Raw genomic sequence first — 24629 nt, forward strand, 5'->3', positions numbered from 1 at the left:
AATATTGAGTTTCTAGGGAAAGCTCCATAAAAGAAAAAAAAGTGAGCAAACAATTTCACTGACCAATGCAGGAACTAGAGGACATAAATAAAACCAACTTTTACTATATCTCTGTAATATTTAATCTAGATTAGGTTCTTTCAGTTTCAAACAACCATCTCAAGGGAAGACCACATCAGCATGACTACCAGCCATTTCAGTTCTGACAACCATCTCAACTGACAATGTTCCTGTGGATTTCCTGGTTCAAACGTCTGTGAGATCAAGACCGCTTGTCTCAGCTGACAGTTATCATCTCTGTGAAGATTCCTCCATCTGAAAGCCTCCCAAGAGTCCTAGTCAGCCTCTGGATACCAACTGGTTCAATCAATGACCACTCTAGAAGGAAGAAACTCCCAACACTGCTTTGGGGGACAGAGGACCCTGAGTGAGGCCAGTTGAAGCCAGGAGCAAGTGTAACAGGAAAATACAGTGACATGTTCGAAAACTCTACCCATCGCCTACTGCAGCAGAGAGAACTGGGACAGAGACCAGCCTCACAGAATTATTCCTCGGGCCAAGTCTCAAATTCAATCTTCAAGATTGAAGGCAGGAGGAGAAGAGGACGACAGAGGATGAGATGGTTGGATGGCATCACTGATGCAATGAACATGAGTTTGAGTAGGCTCTGGGAGTTGATGATGGACAGGGAAGGCTGACGTGCTGCAGTCCATGGGGTCCCAAAGAGTCGGACATGACTGAGCGACTGAACTGAACTGAAGTCTCAACTTGCATTCCAGATCCCTTGCAGTGAACTCCTGCTTTGGCATCTGTTTTCCAGTTTTTGATGTGTGAGAGGTCATCACCTACTACTTGCCACCCCAGCAACCACCAACCCCACCATTTGTTAACCCTAAACTGATAACCTTCATCTACTTCGAATGACACTACTCCTCATCTCTCTGTAGAAAGAGGCCAGTTGTTGGCATTCTTCCCCATGTTATATCTAGAAGAAGAAGAATGAAGAAACACAGGGAATCTCAACTCACCACAACTAGAAGATGCTGAGGCTGTGTACAGTCTTCCTTGCAGCTCCTTTCTTTCAGAAGCCTCTGGATTTGCAGGCTTCTTCTCCATCTTTCTCTGCTGTCTTCTTAAAAATAACCTGGACTCTCCCTGGGGGATGCTGAAGAAAAGACACATGGATCTGTTGATAAATCAATACTGTCCAAAAAAAGAAAAAAATGTTGGTTAGCAAGACTGTTTCCCTTTTTCAGGAAAAAAGAAAAAAATCTTATTGTATCCAAACTATTTCCAAGAGCTTTAGAGGCACCAGTGACCATCAGCACAGAGAAAACTATAGTCAAAGCAAAACTTTTCGACTGTTATATAATTGACATGGCACAGTGGTTGTGAGCAGAGGATTGGAGGCTTTGACCTTTAAGGGTTTCCTTCCCTTTCATTCGCTTCTTTCTTGAAACATAAAATTGCTTCCATCTGATGCTAAGGCTAACCAAGGCACAAGCAGAAAAAAATCAAAGGTCTTTTGAGGACTTAAAAAAATGACACCCAGGCTTTCCCACTGCACTTCAGAGTAATCATTAGCCTTGTTGTGACAATTCCCTGTACTTTCTTTTCTCTCTGTAGCAGACACAGCTGTGTCAAGTATAAATCCACCCTCAGTTTTTGCAGTACTGTCCAGGTGAAGGGCATCTCGTCCCCTAATCAGCACCTAGCCCACTGCCTGGCAGGTGGTAGATATTAATACAATACCTGTGTGTGGAATGTAAGAGTTCAATGTATTACTCATTCTTATGAACCCAGATTTCAATTTCGTAAAAGAAACACTGAAGCTGATAGAAAAACTTATAAAGAAGAGAAGGTGAAAGAGTACTAAAGAAGTTTTTTGTTTGTTTGTATAAAGCAAATCTCAAAATGACATGAAACTATCCATTTTTAATTTTAAAAAAATCAATCTGTTAGAGCTGAGCACTGCTCCTTGGGCAGGTTAGATTTGTACGTGTATCTTATTTCCTCGGCTAGAACATCAACCTCTCTAAGGCAAGAACTGTTTCAAACCACATAAAAACCATATGTCCTAGATTTTCTAGGGCTGTCCATATTTCATATAACCACAATCTTTTTTCATAAAGTCAATAAACTTCATACACAACCAAGTGTTATTTAATTTTTATGTTTCTTGGACCTTTAGTTTAACTGAAAAAAAATTTTAATATCTTCAGATTGTGCATTTATCTCTTTATCCCCTTTTTCTCTTCCAGAGTAACTAGCACAGAAACCAGCATAAAACAGAAGCCTACCATGTTTATTGATTACTCAACTAATCAATTAGTGGATTAATTTGTAATAAAGTGACTTCTGTAAAAACTCATTCCTGTCATGAAAAACGAAATTCAAATTTCTTTCAAGTTATCCTTAAGGAAGATAATACTGTAAAGGTTATATAAGATAACACAGTAAAAATTATCAGAGCCAAGAAGAAAAGCTCTGAACTGAGAATTTGAAGGGCACTTATGCGCCCTCTCCCCACCTGCCATTAAAAAAAAAAAAAACTTACTTATTTTCCTATATCCAATAAAAATTTTATTCCCAAAGGGCACAAAGTAGAACAAAAGGTGCTTATAAAACTGGCCTAAGGATTCTTACCATTGTTTGCAAAATTATAGGAAGGAAGAAGGAGGGAAGGAAGAAAGGGCTGGGAGGAAGGGAGGGAGGGAAAACAGGTCGATTTATGCTCTAAAATAGTATTCAATATTCCTCCATGCAATAATTTCCAAATTTCCACCAAAATATCTGCGAAGACACAGAAAATAATAAAACTTCTGAATATCAAATAACAAGCCTAACAATTAACCTATTGCCACTATGGGACGAATTTTCACTGTCTAGGAAGCTGATGTGTTACAGCTGATGCTGGCAACCTCCATAGCTCTCTTTCTGGTCAGAGGAAGCCACTCTGGACCTGAATTGAGCAACACTGTAGCCACTATTACATGTGATATTTAAAGTTACTAAAATTAAATAAAATTTAAAGGCAAATTCCTTAGTACCCAACAGTCCCAGTGGCTAGTGGCTGCCATACCGAACGGCTCAGCTCTAGAGCATCCCCGTCATTACTTAAGGTCCTATTGGTCAGGAAAACCTTCAATTCAGCATCTAGCAGGTCTGTTTCTTTATCGTAATCACTTCCTTTTATCAACTCACCATGCAAAACTTTTTCTTGGATCTTGTTCTTGGTCTCTATTGATTCCCTGGAGCCAGATACTTGCCGTCTTCCTCTGCTCCTTGATCTGCTTCTATCGAGGAAATTAGCTCCAGTTTCCCCTGTGATCATGGCCTGTCCGTTCCCAGCGGAGCCCAGAATGTCCCTGCCACCACTGTCTGCTCATTACCTCCTGAGTGGAGGATGGCTAGACAGTCGTTCATGAAGGACTCTGAGTTTGAGTTGTCCACTGAATCCTGCCTCCATGGCCTTCCCTGGCCAGGTGCCCCCGTACTGTCAAGAAACACGTGCTTTAAAGCTTTGACTTGGAGCTTCCCATCCACACGGGGAAGCTAGAACTAAGAGTGTGCAATCCTGGAGTAGAAGCTCCCAGAAACTTGCTATTAAAAGTGATAATTAGATATATCAGAAGGACCTCTAGAATCCATAAGCCAATAGTAAATAACATCTGAGAAAAAAAATACAAAGACATCTGAGAAAAAAATACATAGTACTTAGATGCAAAAGGATCATCACATATTAAGAAAACATAATGAGAAAAAGAGACCCACATGGCAGATATTTCATAATTATTGGTTAATGGGAAAAATATGTCAAATATCCAGATTTTTTTTAGAGGAAAGATTATCTGAAAAGAAATAAAAATCAAATTGGCCTCAGACTTTTATGAAATAAATACCAGATTTCAACAGAGCAATGTCAACATGATTCTAGCAAGAAAATATTTTAGTCTAAGAAATTTTTCCCTAGCTAAGTTATTATTCATGAGTAAAGAAAATGAAAAGGCATAAAATAAACTGCCCATGTGACTGTTTTAAAATAAGTTTAAATAATTAATGGTTATAAAGCTTGTTTGAAAATGAACATTGTCAATAATGTATATATTTGTTTGTATATACAGTGTAACTGCTGCTGCTGCTAAGTCGTGTCAGCTGTGTCCGACTCTGTGCGACCCCATAGATGGCAGCCCACCAGGCTTCACCGGCCCTGGGATTCTCCAGGCAAGAGTACTGGAGTGGGGTGCCATTGCCTTCTCCAGTGCATGAAAGGGAAAAGTGAAAGTGAAGTCGTTCAGACGTGTCTGACTCTTAGCGACCCCATGGACTGCAGCCTACCAGACTCCTCCATCCATGGGATTTTCCAGGCAAGAGTACTGGAGTAGGGTGCTATTTCCTTCTCCATACAGTGTAAATGCATACATTATATTTATATAAATATATGTATTAATATAACTTTATATATTGTATCCAACATGTAATGAAAATAATGATAAAATAACGTAGACCAAATCCTATGTTATAAAAATAAATTCTACATTTGGCTTGAGAAAATGAAGGTAGTATAATTTTGTCTTTAGTCTCAAAAGATAACATTTTATGATTCATTGACCAATTAAAAAATATACAGCAATGTATCCTTTTAAAAAAGTAAATGGCTCATTATGTAAATATATGCCACAAACAAAAATAAAGCAGTACCACCTTAATATTTAAAGGGCTAAAGAAAATTAAGAAAAAATATTCAATCTCATTTGAAACCAAGGAAACATACATTTTTAAATACTACATTTCATTTAACAAATCACCAATTTAAAAATAACAATTATATTTCCATGTGGGGGTGTGGCTAGCTCATAAACTTTGTCTAATAAACATGTACTGGTACAATTCTTCCAGAAAGCAATTTGGGAAATCATATTAAGAACCCCTTAAAATATTTATACACTGTGCCTGATAATTCAGTTCCACCTCTAGGACCCTGTTCAAATACTGGAAAAGACTGAATCCCAGAGATGTTAGCTGCAAATAAAAGAGAGACAAGAAAAGAAACATTTCTAACAGAAAAAGAGATTAATTAATATAATATAGCACAAGGCTTCCCTGGTGGCTCAAATGGTAAAGAATCTGCCAGCAATGTGGGAGACCTGGGTTTGATCCCTGGGTTGGGAAGGTCCCCTAGAGAAGGGCATGGCAACCCATTCTAGTATTCCTGCCTGGAGAATTCCATGGACAGAGGAGCCTGGCCAGCTATATAGTTCATGAGGTCACAAAGAGTCAGACACAACTGACCAGCTAACACTTCTTAAACGAAATACTGTATTTCACATCTAATAAAAGTACAGTTTTTCAAGAATTTAAAAAGAAATGAGAAATTTCTCACTGTACAATGTGGAAGTTAAAAACAAGCAGGATATAAAAGCAGGAGACATACAAAATATGTATACGTTTTTTAAATATTAATAATGGTTATCTCTAGAAATTAGTTTCATAGTTAATTTGACTTTAAGCATTTCTGTATTACTTGTATGTTCTACAATGTGTCCACTTTGCTTTTAAAATCAGGAAAAATGTACATACTATTTATCCAATGTAAAACTTAAATTATGGATTCAGCATCCAAATGGCAGCAGCCTGACTGAATCCATGTGAAATTCATTACCCCTGTGTGACAGCTAATTTTTCATCAAGCCCACTTGTGAATAAGCCTCCATGACTTCCTTCATTACGTTCCACACAATTTAGCACTTGGTAATATGCTGTCTTGCATGCTGTGTGTGGTTCTTTACTCCTAATGCCTAAGGGTTAGCGCTCTGAATTTGGTAAACATTCATGAAGCACTAGTTCTGTTTCAGGCTCTGTGCTCTGCTCCTGTGTCAGTTTGTTTTTTATTCAGCTAGCACAACAACTCTAAACTATTCTTAGTTTTAGCCAGTTTTTAAGGATGTAAAAAGGTTAAGTGACTCAAACTCAAGAGTGGCAGAACTGAAACTTAATCTTGGGTCTTCTATTCCCAGCGCTACATGGTTGTTCCACTAAATGGCTTTTGCACTCCAAGAGGATATGTGTTACATCTTTAACTTTTTCTTCTCACCTAAGCTGGCCAGAACACTTCGCACATACTTGTGGGTTATTTAATTTCCTGACAGAGGTGACCAGATGGCAGTAGTGCCACAATGCTCGACTTTCCCATCTGTGTCCAACACTGAGCAGGGTTTATCTAATTATGGATTTGTGCTGGCTTGCTTACACACCTGTTCAGAGGTTTATCCCGAACATTTGTCTATGTGTTGAATGTTATGGCAGATGCAGATGGAAGCGTGGCATGATAGAGGAAAGCACAGGGCAGGCGTGACGGTATCAGGGAAACTTACAAACAGGGGGTGGGAAGTGTGTGTGTAAGACCAGTCATATGATCCTCCAAGTTGTCAGCAACACGGGGAGAGGTTAGTTGGAGGCCAGGACATATTATGCGTGTTGCTTTGTTCCCCTGAAACTCCACCATCTTTTACAGGACAAGCAAAAAGGCAGCCTTGCAAACATAGAAACAATCTGAGTTTGCATGCCAGTCGTGCATGGAAATTGCATGTCTTTGCTCAGGTCACCTGGAAGCCTTGAGAGGAGATGAAATTTTGTGCAGCCCTACCTGGATGAAGATAGATAGAAGGTTGGGCCACTGGTCTCATCTAGAGGTTTGCCAGGCTCTGCCTAACAAAGTCTCTAACATCACCAAGAGAACAGTGCTCTCTGGAGAAGGTGGAAGACAATGTTTTAGGTGATGTGAAATAATTTAATCTTTCTGTTCATCTACTGGATTAACTGGGGGCCCCTCCAATGTGCTTTAACACACACACACACACACACACCCCATCACAGCTCCATGAGTATCTGTACATTTGTGTCGTCCCTCCTTCAGGAACACAATTCTTCCTTAACTTCTTTTTGCCATTGATATATCCTCAGCACCCAACTCAGGCAAATAATAGACAATCAATAAATACTTATTTATTAGAAAGGCTCAGATGGTAAAGAATCTGACTGCAATGTGGGAGACCTGTGTTTGATCCCTGGGTCAGGAAGATCCTCCAGAGGAGGGAATGGCAACCCATTCCAGCATTCTTGTCTGGAGAATCCCATGGACAGAGGAGCCTGGTGGGCTACAGTCCATAGGATCACGAAGACTCAGGCATGACTGAGCAACTAACACACACATGTAAACAAATGGATCCCTTCCAGCTCTTATATTCATACTTCAATCAAATGCTCTGGTGAGGGACTGCCCTGGTGGTCCAGTGGCTAGGACTCCATGCTCCGAGTGCAGGGGGCCTGGGTTTGATCTCTGGTCAGGGAAGTGGATCCCACATGCTACAATACTAAGAGTTTGCATGTTGCAACTAAATATTCTAGGTGCCGCCACTAAGACCTAGCACAGCCAAATAAATACATACATATTTTTTAAAAGACTATTTTAATAAATGTTCTGCTGAAACAAAGTTTCTGGTGGCTGTAGGCAGCCTCTAAGGCAATTTAATAAAGTAGCACTTGGGCAGCTATGTCTCCAATCCTATTTGCCTGCCTGCACCTTCCATGTTACTCCAAGTTCTCCTCAACTCAACGTTCATCCAGTCCCAGGGGTCCAGAGAAATGAAATCTGAACATAGGAGTCAACTATACAGGTCTACCTACTTTGCACCCTAAGTCCTTATGGCTTCTGATCACATGTCAGTAGCCCCATGGGACTGAAGTTCTTACTTCTTCCGTCTGTCCTCTGATGGGTGAGACTAAGAAGCTTGTGCAAACTTCTTGATGGGAGGGACTAGCTGTGGGGAAACCTGGGTCTTGCTCTGGTGCGTAGGACCTTGCTCAGAAAATTGTTAATCCAGTTTTCTGCTGACAGTGGAGCTGTGCTCCCTCCCTGTAGTCTGGCTGCGACTGCCCAGTTCCGGAGTCTGCATTCTCTATGGTAGGGTTATAGGCTCTATTGTAGGACTAATGGTGACCTCCTCCAAGGAAACTTATGCCAACATGCTGTGCCTCCCAGGACTGCTGCTGCCAGTCAGTGCCCCTGTCCATGGGGTCAGAAGGAGTAGGACACAACTTAGCAACTGAACATCATCAGTAGCCCCAAGCAAGGCTTGGAGAGAGGATTCAGAAGCTCTATCCTAACCAGAACCAAGATGGGCTCTTATCACAGTTGGGTGGAGCAGAGAATTAATCCAAGTCTAGGCCCCAACCAGGAACGCTGAAGAAGCTGAAGCTGAATGGTTCTATGCAGACCTACAAGACCTTCTAGAACTAACACCCAAAAAAGATGTCCTTTTCATCATAGGGGACTGGAATGCAAAAGTAGGAAGTCAAGAGATACCTGTTGTAACAGGCAAATTTGGCCTTGGAGTACAAAATGAAGCTAACAGAGTTTTGTCAAGAGAACGCACTGGTCATAGCAAACACCCTCTTCCAACAACACAAGACATGACTCTACACCTGGACATCACCAGATGGTCAACACTGAAATCAGATTGATTATATTCTTTGCAGCCAAAGATGGAGAAGCTCTATACAGTCAGCAAAAACAAGACCGGGAGCTGACTGTGGCTCATATCATGAACTCCTTATTGACAAGTTCAGATTTAAATTGAAGAAAATAGGGAAGACCACTAGACCATTCAGGTATGACCTAAATCAAATCCTTTATGATTATAAAGTGAAAGGCACAAAAGATTCAAGGGATTAAATCTGATAGAGTGCCTGAAGAACTATGGATGGAGGTTCATGACATTATACAGGAGGCAGTGATCAAGACCATCCCCAAGAAAAAGAAATGCAAAAAAGCAAAATAGTTGTCTGAGGAGGCCTTACAAATAGCTTGAGAAAAGAATAGAAACTAAAGGCAAAGGAGAAAAGGAAAGATATATCCTATCCATCTGAATGCAGAGTTCCGAAGAATAGCAAGGAGAAATAAGAAAGACTTCCTCAGTGATCAATGCAAATAAATAAAGGAAAACAATAGAATGGGAAAGACTAGTGATCTCTTCAAGAAAATTAGAGATACCAAGGGAACATTTCATGCAAAGATGAGCACAATAAAGAATAGAAATGGTATGGACCTAACAGAAGCAGAAGAAATTAAGAAGAGGTGGCAAGAATACACAGAAGAACTATACAAAAAAAGATCTTCATGACCAAGATAACCACGATGGTGTGATCACTCACCTAGAGTCAGACATCCTGGAGTGTGAAGTCAAGTGGAACTTAGGAAGCATCACTGTGAGCAAAGCTAGTGGAAGTGATGGAATTCCAGCTGAGCTATTTCAAATTCTAAAAATGATGCTGTGAAAGTGCTGCACTCAATATGCCAGCAAATTTGGAAAACTCAGAAGTGGCCACAGGACTGGAAAAGGTCAATTTTCATTCCAATCCCAAAGAAAGGCAATGCCAAAGAATGCTCAAACTGCTGCACAATTGAACTCATCTCACACACTAGCAAAGTAATACTCAAAATTCTCTAAACATGGCTTCAACAGTACGTGAACTGAGAGCTTCCAGATGTTCAGTCTGGATTTAGAAAAGGCAGAGGAACCAGAGATCAAATTGCCAACATCTCTTGGATCATAGAAAAAGCAACAGAGTTCCAGAAAAACATCTACTTCTGTTTTATTGACTATGCCAAAGTCTTTGACTGTGTGGATCACCACAAACTGTGGAAAATTTCAAAGAGATGGGAATACCAGACCACCTGACCTGCCTCCTGAGAAATCTATGCAGGTCAAGAAGCAACAGTTAGAACTGGACATGGAACAACAGACTGGTTCCAAACAGGCAAAGGAGTACATCAAGGCTGTATATTGTCACCTGCTTATTTAACTTATATGCAGAGTACATCATGCAAAATGCAGGGCTGGATGAGGCACAAGCTGGAATCAAGGTTGCCAGGAGAAAAACCAATAACCTCAGATACACAGATGGCACCACCCTTATGGCAGAAAGCAAAGAAGAACTAAAGAGCCTCTTGACAAAATTGAAAGAGGAGAGTGAAAAAGCTGGCTTAAAACTCAACATTCAAAAAATGCAGATCATGGCATCCAGTCCCATCACTTCATGGCAAATAGAAGGGGAAACAATGGAAACAGTGAGAGATTTTATTTTCTTGGGCTCCAAAATCACTGCAGATGGTGACTGCAGCCATGAAATTAAAAGAGGCTTTCTCCTTGGAAGAGAAGCTATGACAAATCTAGACAGCATATTAAAAAGTAGAGACATTACTTTGCCAACAAAGGTCCGTCTACTCAAAGCTATGGTTTTTCCAGTAGGCATGTATGGATGTGAGAGTTGGACCATAAAGAAAGCTGAGCACCAAAGAATTGATGCTTTTGAACTGTGGTGTTGGAGAAGGCTCTTGAGAGTCCCTTGGACTGCAAAGAGATCCAACCAGTCCATCCTAAAGGAAATCAGTTCTGAATATTCTTTGGAAGGACTGATGCTAAAGTTGAAACTCCAATACTTGGGCCACCTGATGAGAAGAACTGACTCATTTGAAAAGACTCTGATGCTGGGAAAGACTGAAGGCAGGAGAAGGGGATGACGAAGGATGAGATGGTTGGATGGCATCACCAACTTGATAGATATGAGTTTGAGCAAGCTCCAGGAGTTGGTGATAGACATGGAAGCCTGGTGTGTTGCATGCAGTCCATGGGGTCACAAAGAGTTGGACACAACTGAGTGACTGGACTGAACTGAACTGAATCATAAAAATAGTAGAGACCTCAACTAACAATAGTCACTTCTATTGGGCATGAAATAGAGACAGACATCAAACCCAGAGACCCAGGGGAAAGTGGATGGCAGCAGTATCTGGCAGGGAAGCTGAGCACTGGGCCCTAAAGGCTCTCTCCTTACACATGTGAGGATCCTCTATGCACCTGATGTCAAGCTGCAATGGAAAAAAGACATAGGGAGACTTTTTTGGAGTAAAGAAACACCAACATCCCTGATAAGAAATTTGACTATTAAACTGACTGAAGACCTTTAAAGACAAGTTTATTTATTTTTTCTCCAAGTAGTGGAAATAAGGGTTCTGGTAGCTTTTTCCCACCATCCCCAACTGTAGACAAATGAAGGATATTACCCTTAGGGCACATCTAAGTCACAATATAAAAAAATGAACTCTGCCTAATTCCCACGGTGTCCAGTTCTCTCTACCACCTGTACTCTTTATTGTTCTCTGTATTAGTTCCAAACATATTCATCACTTCCAGTCAGAAGTGATTTCTATTTCAAAACAGTGAATTATTGAAATTGGAAAGATGAGACCAAGAGAATAGTAAAACTCAAGATCTTGAATATCGGATTCATCATGAAATTGGAAGTCTTCCCCATTTCAAATAGAATTTTGGCATCTTTCTTGTAACTGACATGCCTAATTCATAGCCATGTTATTATTCCCATTCTTTCTTTGCTAAACCAGAAAACTTTTTCCAAAAGCACCCTTTCTTACCTTCCTTCTTACATTGTGCCTTCGTTTTATATGTTTTAGAGGTAGTGCTTTAAAGACTGATTATAATTTTGGAAATCTCCAGCATTTTAGAGAAGGAAGATTTTCAGTGGGTGAGCTGACATTGCTCAAACCCTGTAACATAGAAACTTATCAACTAGCTTAAACTTAAGGCCAAAATGTATGACTGTCTTGGCAGCAAATGACAATTTCCTTTTGGCTAGAAATGGATTAAACTTTCCTCTCTAAATAGTATGCTCACAATGATGGCACTGTGTTCAGAGTCAGGCCTGTGCAGGTGTGACTTGGCAGGACTTGGGAGGCATAATAAGAGGAGATATTGTTATAATTGGAGTCATTTCATTCAGATTGTCCACAATGAGTTTCTAATCTACTCAAGCAATAAAGATTGAATAAACCGCATAAAATATTCTCAGGAGGCACTGATTCCTATGAAAAATACTGTGCTTCTGAAGCTCATAAGTTATCCCACTGTTAATTTTCTTCATTCTGCTGTCTCGGTTTAGTCCTACCTTGGGACTTGGATTTCTTCTCAACTAGACTTAATTTTATGCTCTGACAATTCCCCCAGAAACGTGCTTCCAATGTAGCCAGGGTCGTACACATGCATTTCAAGTCACGTTGCCTAAATACTTCCCTTGACGAAGCATCAACTTTGTCACAATTTTTTTCCTTTTGTAGCATTTACCCTTGGGATAATCTGGTGTCAAACAATCTTGGTGAAAGCAAGATAGATTCTACCGGGTGTAACGTGTCTACACAAAGATGAATGTCTGGAGAATATATGAAAGCATTCGCCGAGAGCTATTAACTCTGACTCAGGCAAGTCTTAGCTAATAGTCTACAGAACAGGGATCAGCAAACTATCGACCATGGGCTAAATTTGGTCTGCTGTCTGTTTTTGTAAATAAAGTTTTATTGGTATGCAGCTACTCTCATTTGTGTTCATTTTCATAGTGTCTATTTCTGCAATTACAATGGCAGCATTGAGTAAGTGACTGTATGCCCTGCAAAGTCTAAAATATTTAGCAACTGGCCTGTTTAAAAAATATTTATTCATTTGGCTACACTGGGTCTTAGTTGTAGCATGCAAGATATTTTAGTTGCAGCATGCAAACTCTTAGTTCTGGCATGTGGGATCTAGTTCCCTGATCAGGGATTGAACCTGGGCCCCCTGCATTGGGAGCACCAAGGAAGTCCTGATAGAAGAAGTTTGCCAACCTATGATCTAGAACCTGGATAGTAGACCCACCACAACTGGCCTGTACCCTTCCCTCCTGATGTAACTAATCAGTCAAGGCCTTTTTTCCTTCTGAAATTGATGTGACCTCAGAATCCTTCTCAATAGAGACAGACACCAATATTCACTACAAGCTGCCACCCTTGGCTTGGAATAAATAAGTTCTTAGGGTCATTAGGACAACAGAAAGGAAATGTCATTCCTCACAAACTACATACCTGAAAATTAAATTCAGGTTTTTCTCAAACTGTCCACTTTTTCCAGATTTCTATTAAGTTAGATACACCATCTACACATCTGGGTTTCTAAACTAGATCCCTGGGCTGATAGAAATCACAAGGTATCATTTAGTTTTCCCCTTCTGTCTTTGAGATTCCCTAGAACTTGGTTACCATACTATCAATAATGGTACTGAGCCATTTCCAAGAACTGCAAGAATTTTTTCAATTATTAGGAAAAGAAAAAGCCACCTTCCATAGCAACCTTAGACTGTCTAATCAATCTACTTACTTTTGCTCTTTTTCTTAAAACTTCAAACCAATTTCATCTTTCTCTGTCATTGTAGTAAGGTCATATCATCCTCAATACTTTCCCTCTTAATCAACTGCCTTGCCATAAAGCTTTTTTGTTTTTTAAGAATCAGGCTTACAAGAAAGCTTGCACACTGGTGCTTCCCAGCCAAGGAAAGAGAATATAATTGCATTCATCCTTACCCACCTCACCCATCCCCTACTTTCCTTAAGCATATGCCCAGAAAAGCTACAGGGGAGCAATAATTTATCACCAGGTCTAAAAATGAATATTCTTCAGCAGTTACTTTACTCTTCTCTGGCTAAATGAGAAAACACTTAACAAAAGCACTTATAAGTGCCATGGAATACCCGTGATACAGAAGGAATTATTTATCCTCCACTTAAGGACCACATAATGAAATATTATTAATAAATGAAAATTGATCTTCCTTGGAAACTACAAAGCTCAAATCTCTTTCCTACCAATCATGAGGTCTCTTTCTCTCTCCAGCCCACAAAGGGGAAGCAATTTCACTTTAGATGGCCCCAAGACGTAAATCAAAGGTTTTATGGCTCAGCTGCTGCATTCTCTGGTGATGCACTTGGCTGGTATCAAATTATAAGTATTGAATCAGTAAGCATTGAAGGTTATTAAAAGGTCCTCATAGTTCCCAGCATATCTGAACAGTAAAATAATCGCTGGGGGATAGATGTTGCTTCGTGAAATTTATTTTCACAAAAGTAATGTCAGTGATAGTTCTTAGCACAAGTTATTCTTATTCTTCATATTCTTAATGCCTTTAGTCTTTAATAAGCCCTTCCAAACTTCACGTTTCACAATGCAAGATGTACTCCCAACATGTAGGAAATGGCTAATGTTCTGCTTTGAGATGTTTAAACTGAAAGCAGAATGGAAAATAGGACTTTTTTGAAAGCTCTGAAATACCTCTTTCCAAAGGGGTCTTCTAAACTCAGTCACCAAATAGTCACCCTTCTGTAATTAAGATTTCCACTTGAAGATATTTTTCATTTTCTTTAAGAAGAGGGGAACAGAAAAGGCAAGGAATTCTCTATATCCATGCAAAAATGCTCTTAAAATAGCCGTGAACCTTTTTTACATTTTATCAAATGACTCATACACTAGACATCCTGCACCTAAAATCCTGCCGTGATAGCAAGACAGTGGTGTCCTAAGCTGCACAAAGGGTTGAGCAGTGTTAATATGGGAAATCAGAGACATGAAAGAAGGAAAAACTCAGATCTAAGAGTGAACTTGATGGATTGTCCAGCATGAAGGTTAAATGACTTGTTGAAGGTCACAGAAAAGGCTACAAAGCAGGGAACTTATGAGAATATTCTAGGCGTTTGTCTTCACTCTCTGGATACTTCTATAGGGTGTCAATTCTCTCTCCACCTTCTGGTAACGGATGATGATCACAGCAAACAACAGCATTGAAGGTGAAGTCTACATTCACCTGCTGCCATTGTCCACCTTCTTACCTTCCACTGTTAGCCTCAGCCTCTGTCAGAAGCATCTCTCCTTGGTGACACAGCAATTCCTTGCTCCAAGTCTCCTGACAGACTGGATGCGGGATTTAAAAGATAGATCAAATTCAAGCATGACTTCAAGGTTTTGGGTCTGACCAATGCCAGTATGTTGACTTTGATAGAAATGGTGGACGGCATGCAGAGCAGGTTTGGGGGATGTGGAAAGGCCAAGACTTTGGTTTGGGATATTTTAAATTTGTGCTGTTAGAAATTTACATGAAGCTGATGAGAGAAGTGTGGACTGGAGAGATCCTCCTGACATGTTGATTGCATTTAAAGCTGGGAGTCTGGGCCAAGGGAGTGATTAAGGATAGAAAAGAGGCAATGGAGTTCCTGGGGCACTCCTGGGATGAGACATCAGGGTGACAAAGGGCAACTAGCAAAAGAGATGGAGAAAGAGGCACTAAGGTGGTAGGACAGAACCCAGGTGAATGTGGGATCCAGTAGCCAAGTGGAGGAAGTGTACCAAAGTGAAAAGAGAACTCAACTATGTTGTATCTGGAATCTAGAAAAACGGTACAGAAGCATCTATTTGCAAAGCAGAAATAGAGATGCAGACACAGAGAACAAATGTATGGACACCAAGGCAGGATATGGGAAGGTGGGATAAATTCAGAGATTGATATATATACTGTATATATCTATATATCTATCAGTATATATATATTGATATATATACTACTATGTATAAAATGTATAGGTAAGTAATGAGAACCTACTCTATACCACAGGGAACCCTATTCAATGCTCTGTGGTGACCGGGAAGGAATTCCAAAAAAGAAGGGATATATGGTTATGTATAGCTGACTTACTTTGCTGTACAGCAGAAACTAACACAAAATTTTAAAGCAACTAAGCTCCAATAAAAATTAAAAAACAAAACTGGTGAGAAGTCAAGTACCTAGAGGACTGAAAACTGGCCTTTGGATTTAGCAGCAAGGCGTTCTGGTAATCTCCGTAAATACAGGCAGTTCTATTGGTGTGATGGGTGATGAAAACCCAAAATATGCAGGGACAAGAAATAGGAGAAAGTAATTAGAGACAGTGAAACAGCAAGGACAGACAGCTCTGGAAGATTTTTGCAAAGAAATATGGTTGCAGTTGGCAAGGGAAGGTTTTTGGGTTTTGTTTTGTTTTAGTCTGTTTTTATTTCATTGTTATAAGAGAGAGATATAAAAACAGACAAAGGGAATGATCCCATAGAGATGAGAAATCTGATGATGCAGAAAAAAGAGAGGTGTCTTCCACGCTTATTTCCTTGTCTACCGTGATTATCACTCTCTTATTTCTTCAGGCCATTTTTCCTTAAAATGCATTTGTCTCTTTTATATCTTGCCAACACCTTGGCATCCATTTAACTTGGAATGAAAGTAGATATTACGGCCAGGAAACCTCTACTAACCTGCCTCCCCACAACCTTTACCCTCCATCCACTCCCTGACAATCACTTCAAAATTCATCTCCTATCACTGTCCCCTGTGTTCACTCCACTCCAGCCATTCTGGCCTCTGCTGTCCCTTGATGCTCCAAGCACACTCCTTCCCCAGGGCCTTGGGGCTGATCATTTCCTGGAAACACTCTTTCCAGTTATGGCCTGCATATTCCTTGCTTCCTTTAATTTCTGCTCAGGTATCCCCTTTCTTTTTTTTTTCTTTTATATTAGAATATAATTTATTAACAATGTTGTGTTAATTTCAGGTGTACAGCAAAGTGATTCAGTTATACATATACCTGCATCTATTCTTTTTCAAATTCTTTTCCCATTTAGGGTATTACAGAATATTGAGCAGAGTTCCCTGTGCTATATAGTAGGTCCTTTTTGATTATCTGTTTTAAACACAGTAGTGTGTATATGTCAATCCCAAACTCTCTAACCATCCCTCCCCACCTTCACCCATTGTAACCGCTAAGTCAAACATCCTCTTTCTATGGAAACCTATTTTAAAAACCTTCTTGAAGATTACTGCCATCCCCTTGTCAACAATCCAATGTCCTTCATCCTGCTCTAATTATTTTCTCTCTAATACACACTGATATCCAACATTCCATTAAATTAACTTATGCATTATATTTATCATTTATTGCCAGTCTTCCCCCATAAGAATGCAAGCTCCATGAAGACAAGGATTTTTGTTATTTTTGTTCACTCAGGTATCACAAACACCCAGAGGAGACTTGGCATGTAATTAGTGATCAACAGATGTGTTGAAAACTGAATGAATGATGAATTGGAAGAAGAGCCAGAATATAGAATTTGTGAATGGCAGAAATCACTTAATATAAAACAAAAAGGTTTTTTACTATAAATCACACATTATGATGCTTTTCTCCTTTCTTACACGTCTCTATGACCTCCATGCACTTTCTCCTGGAAACGAACTAAACATTCACAGAGTTCCTCTTGAGCAGGTAGGTGACAACATGCACCTTTATTCTCTAAAACTAATGAAGGAGGCAGGAGATTTCCTCTATTCCAGGCCCTGAGGGCAAAAAAAGATGAGGCCCTCCAGTGAACTTGAACTGTCTGAGTAAGCAATTATAGAGAGATTATTTCTTCTCATAGCAAAGTCAGAACTCTTTTTTGCTCTTGACAATAAAAATTTAAGTGGCAGCCATGGTGTCAGATTTTGTGTCAAAACTCCAAGTGTTGGGGGAACGGTGAACTGATTGTTCACATACAGAAAATGACAAATGGTAGCACAAGAAACTAGTTTCCTGGAATAATCATAAAACTGGAAGTATGAAAGGCCACAGGCACGAATCAATAGACCAAGCCAAATAATTCTCTCAACCTGAGTCTCTCTTTCTATTGTTAAAAATCAGATAGCTTGAGATGTGTAATTATAAGCTCAGTGATTTTTAAACAATGGGAGCTGATCAAGTTCCTCTTCTCTTCTCCACTGAACGGACAAGCATGACCTATTCAGTTGAGATAAGGGCAAAAATTAGGAAATTGTCCCAAATCATGTGTGAAGCAGCACTTTCTCTCAGAAAGGAAGCAAACTCACTTGAGACTTTGAAAACTGCATTTTACTTACCAGCCTGTCATGCTAAGAGGTGGATGAGAAAGAGGAAGACGGCTGATGAAGAATGGGAGGGGGAAGGTGTGAAAGAGTGAAAAAAAATAAACTTATTTTATGAAAAGAAAGCTAAGGTCTCACATTTTTTGTTTTTTCCTGAGTTCTAACTATGGGAATAAATATCTCACGAGAGTCCATGTGTGCTCAGTCACGTCTGAGAGCTCTGCAGTGGCTCAGATGGTAAAGAATCTGCCTGCAGTGCAGGAGACCTAGGTTCAATCCCTGGGTTGGGAAAATCCCCAGGAGAAGGTGATGGCAACTCACTCCAGTATTCTCGCCTGGAGAATCCCATGGACAGAGAAGCCTGGTGGGCTACAGTCCATGGGGTTGCAAAGAGTCAGACACGACTGAGCAACTGACAATCACATCCAACACTTTGGGACCCCGGGGATGTAGCCTGCCAGGCTCCTCTGTCCATGGGATTCTCCAGGCGAGAATACTGGAGTGGGCTGCCATTTCCTCCTCCACAGTATCTTCCCGACCCAGGGATCAAACCCAAGTCTCCTGCTTGGCAGGTGGGTTCTTTACCACTGTGCCACCTAGGAAGCTCTATATTATTTTAAACCACTGAAACATTGAAGTTTGTAACAACTATGTTGTTCAAATTGTCTGCTGAACACTTACTTAGAAAAAGAGAAGTGTTAAAATTTCACTATGATTGTGGACTTTTTGTACAGGAGACAGGGATCAAGAAAATCCCCATGGAAAAGAAATGCAAAAAAGCAAAATGGCTGTCTGAGGAGGCCTTACAGATAGCTGGGAAGAGAAGAGAAGCGAAAAGCAAAGGAGAAAAGGAAAGATATTTCCATTACAATGTAGAGTTCCAAAGAATAGCAAGGAGAGATAAGAAAGCCTTCCTCAGCAATCAGTGCAAAGAAATAGAGGAATACAACAGATTGGGAAAGACTAGAGATCTCTTCAAGAAAATTAGGGATACCAAAGGAACATTTCATGCAAAGATAGGTTCGATAAAGGACAGAAATGGTATGGACCTAACAGAAGCAGAAGATATTAAGAAGAGGTGGCAAGAATACACAGAAGAACTGTGCAAAAAAGATCTTCACGACCCAGATAATCACGATGATGTGATCACTCACCTAGAGCCAGACATCCTGGAATGTGAAGTCAAGTGGGCCTTAGAAAGCATCACTACGAACAAAGCTAGTGGAGGTGATGGAATTCCAGTTGAGCTATTTCAAATCCTCAAAGGTGATGCTATGAAAGTGCTGCACTCGATATGCCAGCAAATCTGGAAAACTCAGCAGTGGCCACAGGACTGGAAAAGGTCAGTTTTCGTTCCAATCCCAAAGAAAGGCAATGCCAAAGAATGCTCAAACTACCGCACAGTTGCACTCATCTCACATGCTAGTAAAGTAATGCTCAAAATTCTCCAAGCCAGGCTTCAGCAATATGTGAACCGTGAACTTCCAGATGTTCAAGCTGGTTTTAGAAAAGGCAGAGGAACCAGAGATCAAATTGCCAATATCTGCTGGATCATCGAAAAAGCAAGAGAGTTCCAGAAAAACATCTATTTCTGCTTTATTGACTATGCCAAAGCCTTTGACTGTGTGGATCACAATAAACTGTGGAAAATTCTGAAAGAGATGGGAATACCAGACCATCTGACCTGTCTCTTGAGAAACCTGTATGCAGGTCAGGAAGCAACAGTCAGAACTGGACATGGAACAACAGACTGGTTCCAAATAGGAAAAGGAGTCCGTCAAGGCTGTATATTGTCACCCTGCATATTTAACTTCTATGCAGAGTACATCATGAGAAATGCTGGGCTGGAAGAAACACAAGCTGGAGTCAAGATTGCCAGGAGAAATATCAATAACCTCAGATATGCAGATGACACCACCCTTATGGCAGAGAGTGAAGAAGAACTGAAGAGCCTCTTGATGAAGGTGAAGGAGGAGAGTGAAAAAGTTGGCTTAAAGCTCAACGTTCAGAAAACTAAGATCATGGCATCTGGTCCCATCACTCCATGGGAAATAGATGGGGAAACAGTGGAAACAGTGTCAGACTTTACTTTTTTGGGCTCCAGAATCACTGCTGATGGTGACTGCAGCCATGAAATTAAAAGACGCTTACTCCTTGGAAGGAAGGTTATGGCCAACCTAGATAGCATATTTAAAAGCAGAGACATTACTTTGCCAACAAAAGTCCGTCTAGTCAAGGCTATGGTTTTTCCAGTGGTCATGTATGGATGTGAGAGTTGGATGGTGAAGAAAGCTGAGCGCTGCAGAATTGATGCTTTTGAACTGTGGTGTTGGAGAAGACTCTTGAGAGTCCCTTGGACTGCAAGGAGATCCAATCAATCCATCCTAAAAGAGATCAATCCTGGGTGTTCATTGGAAGGGCTGATGTTGAAGCTGAAACTCCAATACTTTGGCCACCTCATGCGAAGGGTTAACTCGTTGGAAAAGACCCTAATGCTGGGTAGGATTGGGGGTGGGAGGAGAAGGGGACGACAGAGGAGGAGATGGTTGGATGGCATCACCAACTCGATGAACATGGGTTTGGGTAGACTCCGGGAGTTGGTGATGGACAGGGAGGCCTGGCGTGCTGCTATTCATGGGGTCGCAGAGAGTCGGACACGACTGAGCCACTGAACTGAACTGAACTGTGGACTTTTCAATTTCTGTTTATGCAAATTTCAAAACTATGTTATTAGGAGCATTCAGGCTTACAAGTGCATCTTTCTGATGATTTAAAACTTTCATTAGCTGTGATCCCCTTTGAATTTGAAAATGTTTTATGCCTTAAAGATTTACTTTGTCAAACATTAATATACTTATGCCAACTTTTTCTTTGTGGGGGAGCAGTATCTGTGTGACTTTATCTCTTTTCTGTCTTTGATCTCCAACCTGAGCATTTTACTATGTTTTTCATAAATAGCATACATCCCAGTTTTCAATGTTTTCATCAAGGCTAAGAGTTGTTTTTTTTTAAGTATGAAGTTTCCACTTATATTGACTGTAATCACAAATAACTTATCCTATTTTGTACTTTCTGTTTGGCATACTTTCTTCCTCCCCATTCTTATCTTTTTTGGATAGACTGAGGATTTTAATATTGCTTGTTTCCCTTTATTTTTTTATCCATATTAGATGTTATTCCACCATATTTTTATTAGCTACTCTAGAAATTTTAATACTCCTGATCAAATTCACAAAGTTCAAAGTTAAACAATATTAAGACCAGAATCTTGGAATTTTTACCCCAAGCACCTATCTCAACTATCATCTAGATTTTTATTCTATTTTATTTTTTAACCCCATAAGTTCTCATTTTTTGAATAACTTATTCTGATAATTATTATTACTTTGTGCAACCTTTGCATAGATTTGTCTTCATTGCTTCTGCTTAACCTGAGTTCTTTAGTAAACACTAGTAAATCAAGAGTGAGCAAAAGGGGATTAAAGAAAGGATATACAGTAATGAAAAATGATGTATTACCTCATCGGCTTCACAAGGGCTGCCAGAAGAAACCATCCCTTGGCCCAGTACACGGAAGAGTGGAAGGAGAGAAAGGTCATATACTTGGCTGCCTTCTGTCTCCTGGTTACAGTAATGTTTGTCCCATAGGAAATTAACTCCTCTTGAAATTCCAGGTTTCTCACCTGGCCCCCTGAGTGGCACACTGGGATGCAGACACCCACCCTGCCATGTGGAGTTTCTTCTGAGTCTGAAAGTGGCAGAAATAGCCAGACACCAAATACAGTTGGTAAGCCTGGTGGCACAACAGTGGACAAGGAGGATAAGTCATCAGCGGTCCCCAAGCAGTGGAGCTACACAGGCTGGAGAGAAGGCCATAGGATTGCAGACCAGCCAAGGTAGAGCTGGTCAGACTGAGGGTCTGAGAAACTGACTAACTCTTGTACTTTCCTAAAAGCACAGTTATGCAATGATTTTTTTTTCACTTTTATCCATCATAAATTAGTATCAGTAAAGTGTACTATGAATATTTAGCTTGTTGCCATAAATACTGTTACTGAAATGCCAGCAAAGATTGAAAATCCCGGAAAGAGTCTGCAATTCACCTCTTTGTGTGGCATTCCCAACCCTCCAGAGCCATGTGAGATTTGTTTTTCTGTAAAATATTTGTTGGTGAGTTTATCAGAATAAAATCTCAGGAACAATCTCTTCAGTCATAAGGCATTCAGTTTTGACATTAGTAATAGGCTTCCCAGGTGGCTCGGTGGTAAGGAATCCACCTGCCAATGCAAGAGACACAGTTCGATCCCTGGGTTGGGAAGGAAATGGCAACCCACTTCAGTATTCTTGCCTGGAAAATCCCATGGACAGAGATCCTGGCGGGCTACAGTCCATCGGGTCAAAAAGAGTCAGACATGACTTAGCAACTAAACAACAACAAAAAAGTGCCCTCCCACATATTTTATGGAGTTTAGCATAAACCAAACACATACATTTTAAAACTTTTATGTTTTAATACTTGTGCTTGAGCAAGAAGCCTCACATTTTCAATTTTCACTGAGCTGCATAACTTTTCTTTTTTTATTGGAGATAATTGTGCAATGTACAATTTTTTAAATTAACAAATCTACCACATCCAATAGGTACTAAGTAAATGTTCAAAACAATTGTCAGCAGTTGGAGCGAGCCAGAAAGGGAAATGGAGTTTGTTTAGTCAAAAACTAGATGAAAAGCAATTTCTTGGCTGTATTTTCATCAATATTACTTAACGGAAAGAAAGCATTTTTGAGTCAGACAGCATGCATGCTGAGCCGCTAAGTCGTGTCTGACTCTTTGTAACCCCATGGACTGCAGCCCACCAGGCCTCTCTGTCCATGGAATTTTCCTGGCAAACCTGGTATAAAATTCTAACAGTATCTGTGGAACCATGTTAGTTTTCTAACACTGCCCATAACAAACTGTCACAAACATAGTAGCCTAAAACAACACAAATCTGTTATAGTTCTGTAAGTCAGAGATCTAACACAGGTCTCACAGGGCCAAAATCAAGATGTCTGCAGGGCTGAATTTGCTGCTGGAGCCACAGAGGAGAATGGCTTCCTGGCATTTCCAGCCTCTAGGTCCCACCACATCCATGGGCTTCTGACCCTCTTTCTCCATTTTCAAAGCCAGCAAGGTAACATCTCTGACCCTTCATCTGTCATCACATCTCTTTATGTGGTTACAGCCAGAAGAGTTCTTTGCACATGAAGACCTAATCTGATTAAGACCACCTAGACAGTCCAAGCTCATCTCTCATTTTAAAGTCCTCAACCATAACCACACCTGCAAAGTACCTTTTGCCATGTATGGTAACATATTCACAAGTTCTAGGAATTAGGACATGGACATCTTGGGGGTGAGTGTGGTGGTGGTGGAGGTGGCTACCATAGTAACCATACCAAAGTTACATAAACTTTTCCAGGTCTCAGTTTTCTCCTCTGTAAAACGGGGATAATTATACCAGTGTTTAACAATTCCTGGCAAATAACAGAAATTTCACAAACTCATTAAATGGAAGAATAAATATGTACGTTGTGAAGTTATTTGGAGGATTAAATTAGATAATGTTAAGTAAAATATTTAGAACAGTACTTAGAGCATAGACTGGCCCCCAAATCAGCTGCTCCTATTGTCCACAGGGCACCATTCTACATGCTTGAAAGAACAAATCCAAGCAAATTCTACATGAAGCTGTAGTATCTGAGAAAGATGATATAAACATCATAACTCCCTGAATAAAGTCTGCAGTACTGAAGACAAGATGTTCTCTTTCAAAGCACCCAAATCTGTGCTGAACTTTGGCTTCAAATAACCAGTGCTAGGCATGAGTGAATACATTAGCATAGAATTCACTCTGGTTCATATCACAAGGCAAAACTGCTAACTGCTGGCCAGTTCCCTCCAGTCCACCATCTGTCTAATGTTAATCCCTTTGGACCTAGAGGTCCATGCTCCAGACTGAGTACTCATTTTTATTTTTGAGTTAAGCAACTGCCACAAGGAGATAAAAAGGCATCCTACCAGGTTCCACTGTGACACCCTTCCGATTTTCTTAGCTCTTGATGTTTCTCTGAGCTTAAGAAATCCTAGTATTAAACAGAAATGTGCTCTCTGTGACCAGAATGACAGCTTACTCTAAGTGAGCTCCCCCAAACCGTTAATATCTGTCACCCCAAATGTTGATTTATGCTATGCCTCCATTCCAGAAAGAAAGATCACTAGTTCTTTGACACTCTCATTTAATATAGTTTTGTGGGTCACCATTCACATAGCATGACCATTATCACTTGCCAGTTTACGTAGTTCTAAGCATTCAAATACTCAACACATTTCAGAGCATGTTCTATGGGCCAGAATTTTTTTAAGCACCCAACTAAGGAAGGGGCTTCCCAGGTGGCTCAGTGGTAAAAGAATCCACCTGCCAATGCAAGAGACGCAGGACACGTAGGTTTGATCCCTGGGTCAAAAAAATCCCTTGGAGGAGGAAGTGGCCACCCGCTCCAGTATTCTTGCCGGGAGAATTCCATGGACACAGGAGCCTGGAAGGCTACATACAGTCCATGTGGTCGCAGAGTCAGACACTACTGAAGCGACTGAGCATGTACGCAACTAAGAAGTCTTTCAGTTCAGTTCGGTTCAGTCGCTCAGTCGTGTCCGACTCTTTGCGACCCCATGAATTGCAGCACTCCAGGCTTCCCTGTCCATCACCAACTCCCGGAGTCTACCCAAACCCATGCCCATTGAGTCGGTGATGC

The 24629-nt window shown here is 40.4% G+C and overlaps 1 protein-coding gene across 7 annotated transcripts in view; it reads right to left on the minus strand.

Annotated features, from left to right (window-relative positions):
* LOC145518681 (uncharacterized) overlaps positions 1-24629 on the minus strand; it is a 188955-nt gene that overhangs the window by 145837 nt on the left and 18489 nt on the right. For 4 of the 7 annotated variants that reach the window (XR_014063139.1, XR_014063137.1, XR_014063143.1 and 1 more), the window contains exon 3: positions 1029-1203. The gene's annotated coding sequence lies outside the window, so the exon portion shown is untranslated. Of the gene's footprint in view, positions 1-1028; positions 1204-3204; positions 4168-24629 lie in introns of those variants that run through there. The other 3 variants (XR_014063142.1, XR_014063140.1, XM_081523500.1) reach the window with 2 other exon arrangements.

This window comes from Giraffa tippelskirchi, chromosome 8 (assembly GCF_054371585.1).
Source record: "Giraffa tippelskirchi isolate mGirTip1 chromosome 8, T2T-mGirTip1v1.2.pri, whole genome shotgun sequence".
NCBI classification, from domain to species: domain Eukaryota; kingdom Metazoa; phylum Chordata; class Mammalia; order Artiodactyla; family Giraffidae; genus Giraffa; species Giraffa tippelskirchi.